General features: G+C 42.6%; 1 long non-coding RNA gene across 1 annotated transcript in view; it reads right to left on the minus strand.

The window, feature by feature from the left end:
- Positions 1–6,474, minus strand: part of LOC116151714 (uncharacterized) — a 47,524-nt gene extending 41,050 nt beyond the window's left edge. The window contains exon 1 of the long non-coding RNA XR_010382561.1: positions 6,236–6,474. This is a non-coding gene — a long non-coding RNA (uncharacterized LOC116151714). The remainder of the gene's footprint in view (positions 1–6,235) is intronic.
- Positions 6,475–6,631: the final 157 nt, after the last annotated feature.

Consider the following 6,631-nt stretch of genomic DNA (forward strand, 5'->3'; position numbering starts at 1 on the left):
ACCCTAGGATCCTATAGTCCAGGGGCCTTGTCAACCTTGCCTATTTCTTCCACATTCTCTATAAAACTGTTCTGCATCTTTTTTCTTTTCTTTTTTTTTTTTTGTGCTTAATTATACATCTTGGTGATCACACCATATCTGTGTATAGAGATTTTCCTGCTCATTTTTACAGCTGTATAGTACTCCACTTGGTGAATGTAACTGGAGTTTTTTTGCAGGGTGGGATGGGGTAGGGGGGTAATTAGGTACTGGGGACTGAACCCAGGGCCTCATAAATGCTAAGCATGCGCTCTACCACTTGAGTGGTTTTTTTTTTTTTTTAACTTTCCTATGGTACAGTTTGGGGTTGGTATAATCTTTTTACTATTAAAAGCAGTGCTGCACTGAATAGCTTTGCAATGTATGCACATTTTTAAAAACCAAAGTTAATTGTATTCAATGTAGTAATAAGCTTATAGGAGTGTTTCAATGCTAATCATTCACTGTTAGTAATTCGTGAGAAGGAGTGAGGGAAATACGGGCAAGAAATTTCGAAGCTTTATTGTGGATTTCAGTGGAAGGCATGGGAGAGGCAGGATAAACAGGCTCCGGATCAGTAGTCTGAATAATTTCAGTGAGCTCCAGGGTGGAGGGGCACCCCCCACCCCCCACCCCCCGTTGTCTGATAACTGCCCCCGGCATGATTAGTGCAAGGGAACAGCGGCCCATAGTGTGAGAGCCCAATAAAAGAGTGGCTGAGGGGGATGGGCTCTGGGTTGGCTTGTGTGCTTAGGAAAGCTGTGCGTGCAGGCAAGCACTTTACTGTCTCTGGGAACTGGCTACCAGGCAGTCGCCGCAGGGTCAGCAAGGCCCCTGTGTCAAACCATCAGAAACACGTGGTTAATACTGCCCTCTACTGACGAAATGTGTTTACTGCAAAGGAGAAATGTTTTATCACCGTAGAAGCAACTATCGGAGGTTGGATTCGCAGTTGAGACACATTCATTGCTAACTAGCACAACTACACAAAGACTGATCATCTTGTTTGAAGATTTTCAACCAGTCAAGTGCAGCCCTGATTGTTTATTTCTTTTTAATTTCATCTATTTTTGTCAGAGATAACATCATGTTTGGAAAATTGATCACTCCTTGCCTTGTATCCTGTAATGTTAATTTTGGCTTACTCCCCAGTGTCCATTCTATTCAAATACTCCATTTAAACCAATCATGGATATGTAAGTCTCTTGCCAGAAACTGACCTAGGGAAGGGCGGGTCTAAACTGTTGGCCTGAAACAATCAGACTGCCAGATATTTCTCCAGCAAAGATGGGTTTATTCAGGATCAGCAGGGAACTGCAATTCAGGGTGTGCAACCACGGTGAGCCACATGCAAGGAGAATGCTTTTATAGAGAGGAGAAGAAATTTGGGAAGGCTACAGTAAATAAAGTTTACTATTAACAACGGGCTTTTCATTGGCTGAGTCCTTGCTAGGAAAGAGTAAGTCTGTTGGACTTTGCCATTGCTGCAGGGGTGAGCACTCCCCCCTCTGGCTTCCAGATTCTATTTAATTGAGGTTTCTCTTTATTAATATTTTTATGGCAAATTTAGGTAAGCTAAACTAAAAAGTGAAATTTGCTAGGGCTCCTGGGGATAAAAACATTCTAGGTCTCTTCATCGCACCTGAACTAGGAAATGCAGCTCTGTTGCTACTGGGATCCATCTTATGACTACGCGGGAGGCCGGATTAAGGGCAATGTCAACACACAGGAGGGTGGAGCCAAGAGGACAGTGGAGGAAGGAAGCCCTGGTTGACCACAGATAGACCCGGACTTGTCCCTAAATTTCCTGTTATGGTAGATAATGAATATCTTTATGATGCAAAACAGTTTGAGCCAGGGTTTTCTGTCACTTGAAACCAGAAGCATCATAACGGATATAAATTCTCACTATACTTTATTTGTACTTGTGCTATATTTATTGCTCTCCATCACAGCGATTTAATCTGAGTTTATCTTCCCAGCTAGACTGTTGTCTCCTTGCCCTGGGCTTGTCTTAGGCATCTGACTCTTCCTAGTTTCTCACAAAGCCTGACACAGGGAAGCTGCTAAGTAAATCTGTTCACTAGATGACTGGTTTTGCCTGTTGCATCCTGAGTACAAGGATTTACGTGTTTATATGAAACACGGTTCGTATCCTCAAGCCCAAAGGCAGTACTTTGCAATGAATACTCTAAAAAACAAATACATTTGAGAGTAGCCAAATGAAACAACCATAAGACGCAGTCGGTGGCGATCATTTCGTGGCTGTACGCACACTTTCTTCCTGTCACTTGGACTCTAGGACATTTTAAAAAAATCTTCATTTGGAACTAATTTTAGATACACAGACGAATCACAACACAGTACAGAGTTCCTGTTTACTTGGTACTCACTTCCCTCTAATCTTACATTTTACTTTTTACATGTAAAGTTTACATCTAATGTTACATTTGTTGAAACTAAAAAATTCAACACTGGTACAACACAACTCACTAAAGGACAGGCTTTATCCAGATTTCCCCAGTTTTTCCTCTGATGTCCTCTTGCTGTTTCAGGATCCAATTCAGGGTCCCACACTGCTCTTAGTTATCATGACGCCTTAGTGAACATCTGTGATGGTTTCTTCATCTCTGTCTTTTACGACCTTTAACACTTTCGGTGAGTACTGGTCAGGCATTTTGTAAAATGTCCCTCAGTTTTTGTTTATCTAGAGCTTTATTATTCCATTTCTTCCTTCATTCTTTTCTGATGTCTAAAGTTTCCTAGAAATCCTTTTGTAGTAATAATGATGCCTTACAAACGTAGGGCATGGTATGGTTTACAAACCAATGTCACTGCATTCCTTTAGTGAGTCTTGTCTCCATCTGGAGAAGTGACTCAGAAAGGATGTTTCTCCCCACATATGGGGAAAGCACTCATGGAACGATGCTGTGAGGAGGAGGCTGAAAGTACCAAAGCACCTGCTGGAATGAAGCCTGGACACGAGCTCAGTAAACTGGACCAGGCCTGAATTCAGGGAGCTGGACTTGAAATTGTGAGTTTCGCGCACAGGGTCAGATTTCTCACCTCCGTGGGCCTAGGTGGTTTATGAAATCTCTCGCAGTTCTAAACTCCTCTATTATCTGTGTATTTCATTTCTCCTGCTAATACTACACTCTACTGACACTAGTCACTAACAGCCAATAATAAAACCCCAAAGTTGCCTTTCAGAGATAGCTTTTTACTATACTTGCTTCTTTCTCATGAGCATACGGTCAAGACAAAGGAAACAAACTGAAACATCTGCCTTTCTCCAGGCAAAGCTCTCTTCAAAAGATAGGTTACATTGGTGGGGAGGGTATAGCTCAAGCGGTAAAGCACATGCTTAACATGCATCAAGGTCCTGGGTTCAATCCCCGGTACCTCCATTAAGAAAAAACAAACTAATAATAAATAAATAAATAGACGTAATGACAACCGTCCTCCAAAAAGGTAGGTTATAATGGCACCAACTTTATCACTTCAGCCTAAGTTACTTCCTGATGAGTTAATCTCTTGGGAGGTAACATTCCTTATTTCAGAAAAACCAAGGTTCATTAGTGACAGCATCAGACAGGAATAAACCAGTAATGCACAATTTTCAGACTGAGGTACAGCCACAGAACTCAGCCAGGGCATGACAGAGACATAGTGGAAGAGAATGAAATAAAACCTGAAAGGCTAGTGGGGGCAGGGAAGGATGCAGGTAAATGGAGAAGTACAAGAGGACAACTTAAGAACAAGCAAAAAGAAGTTCATCTATTCATGAATATTTATTGGGTACTTTCTATGGACATAGACTTGCTTCCAAGGAGTTTACAATCTACTTAAGAAATGGACAAGAAATAAATAATTATTTAATCATAACTGTAACTGATGCTTTAAAGAAAAAAAGAAAGAAAAAAAGAAGTTAGGAGGTCCGGAAAATCTGATGAGTTGTAATATTTGATGGGCTGGAATATTTGATGAGCTAATAACATGTTCCCAGAGTCAACCAGGAAGTTTGTGGAGCTTTGATTGGCTGTTGGGAGACCAGTGTGAAGACTGTGGTTAGAGGCAGTGGTTAGCAGCTAAGTCAAGGAAATCTGGGCATGTACAGTCAGGTGAGACCCATCTCTGGAATAATCTGAATGAAACAGAGCAGGCTGAGTGTTTGGTTGATGGGTTTCTGTGGACTGGCGAGCTGGCAGTTGGATGTACCCTCTGAGCTCTGCCTTGTTTGTTTCAGACACTGCGGAACACCAGTCCTGGGAAGCACCTTGACTTCCCTGTTGCCATTCAGACTCGATCCACACTGCTCAGCACCACCATTTCTCGCCTATCCCATGCAATCACCGATCAGACAATATTCATGGAGCCCTACTATGTGCCAGTCTGTGAACATAATATAGTGCTGGAGAAGGCAAGGAGCTTACTGCCTGATTTAAAAAGTTTCCAGACTTTCTTGGTTCACAGTAATTTATTTCTTGGGGTCAGTAGTTTATTCACAGCATCCTTAGGCCAAAAGAAATTCCTATCATTTCCTTTTATTTAGAAGTTAGGTCCAAACAACTTAATAGGCATCTATGTCTGAACAACTTAGTAGCTATGTTAAGACGCAACTATAAATTAAAAGTAACATTTTAATTTTATTCCAGGATATGTCTGCCGGTTGGGTACTGCACAATTTCTCAAATTCTGGAATCAGATTAGACATCTCTACCCTCATTTCCTAAACACAGTGATTTCTGTGTAGTTCTAGTTTTATCACAACTGGTAGAAACCCAGTTTTGCAAAGAAATGACATCATTCAAGGAAATGCAATGGAAAAGAAATGTAGTCTAATGTGAAATTGTGAACTGTCTCCACTCACAAGCAGGATGTCAGATGGATGACTTCTGCTTCCTTCAAATATTTAAAATACCCTGCTGTGCGCTGTCTGTGGCACCCCGGCACTAGAGGATCTTGATTTAGAAACAGATCTATGATTCGAAGTGTCTAAACCCACTGCAGAGTTTCTCAAACTGAGAGCACTTAAATAATGTGTTCAATAATGTGTAAGTCTTCACACAACTGAAAGCCAGACGATTCAGGATCAGGCTCTCCTGTACTCTGTGGCAGAGTGACACTGGCCACGTATATCTCACCAGCACTCTGCTCTCGATAAGGGTGACCCTAAAGGGCTTCAACTAGACAAATACCATAGATAGAGGATTGTATTTTCTGAACCACAAATCCAGATACAAGGGTGGGTGAACTTATAATGACAAAGAACTTGGATGTTGTCTGGTTCTGCCCTGGAAGTCTTGGACACATACATGGTCACCTCCTACGAGAAATCCCAGTACATGACCTGCCTCCAAGCCTAGGGACCGCTGAGTCTCACAGAGACTGCAGAAATTTCTAAATTCCCCTATGCCTGCAGCCTGCCCCAGGAGAAACCAAGGAAGAATAGGAAACACGCGTCAAAGACGACCTGGCATGCATCTACCATAGGACTTCTACAAAGCTGATGCCAAATCATTTAACTCCATTTTCCTCATCCTTCACAATTCACCCTTTACACACACACACACAGAGTCATCTCACTTGAGAGGCCTAGTAAATAGCTTTAGCAAAAAAAAACAAAAAAAGTTTGAAAAAAGGATGTGGACTCTTGAAACACCCTAATACAACTTATAAATAGGTTTATTAGATCAGCTCTTGAAAACAGAACTGAGGGACTTCTCCAGTGGTAAGAATGCTCCATTTTTTAATAGGATTGTGGATAATGGAGGGGAGGATAATCAGGCAAAACTCACCTGTGGACAGATGCATAGATTCTGATGGAGTAAAATGTTAACAGTAGAATCTAGCTGGTGGATATGAGTGTTCACTGTAAAAATCTTTCAACTTTTTCGGCACGTTTTAAAATTTCCATGATAAAATTCTGGCAAATTTCAAAATTTAATTTAAAAACAAAACTTAGGGAACTATATTCAATATCTTGTAATAATCTTTAATGAAAACGAATATATGTATGTATATGCATGACTGGGACATCATGCTGTACACCAGAAATTGACACATTGTAACTGACTATACCTCAATTAAAAAAAATTTAACTCCACACTTATCTGTACATTACACTGTATGTTAATGATACCTACCCCCTCTCCCCGACAAAAAGCACTGCAGAGGGAACGGGTTAAAAACGAACTAGGAGGAAAAACAAACCTACCGGATCATAGCTATGGCTGTCCTTCGTAACTGCTTCTCTTAAACAGGACTCACTTGGGCCCAGGCGGCTACAGAAGGCAGGGACTGCTTTCTTCCCAAGTAACTTCTTTCTCGGCTGGGACCTCTTTCTGTCTCTCTTCCTACCATGAGTGGCTGAGTCACAAAACGCGATAACGGTTCTGTACTTTCCTGCAGCATCGCGACCAGCGGAGCTGCGTACAAACCGAGACTCACCGGGAAGACGCCAAGTACTCCCCGGCTGGGCCCCGAGAGCCCCCGGAGCCCACCGCGCCGGGGCGGGGCTGGATGCCGCGCAGCCCCGCCCCCGTGCGCCCCGCCCCCGTGCGCCCCGCCCCCGTGCGCCCCGCCCCCGTGCGCCCCGCCCCCGTGCGCCCCG

The sequence above is a fragment of the Camelus dromedarius genome, chromosome 10 (genome assembly GCF_036321535.1).
Source record: "Camelus dromedarius isolate mCamDro1 chromosome 10, mCamDro1.pat, whole genome shotgun sequence".
In the NCBI taxonomy this organism is placed as follows: Eukaryota; Metazoa; Chordata; class Mammalia; order Artiodactyla; family Camelidae; genus Camelus; species Camelus dromedarius.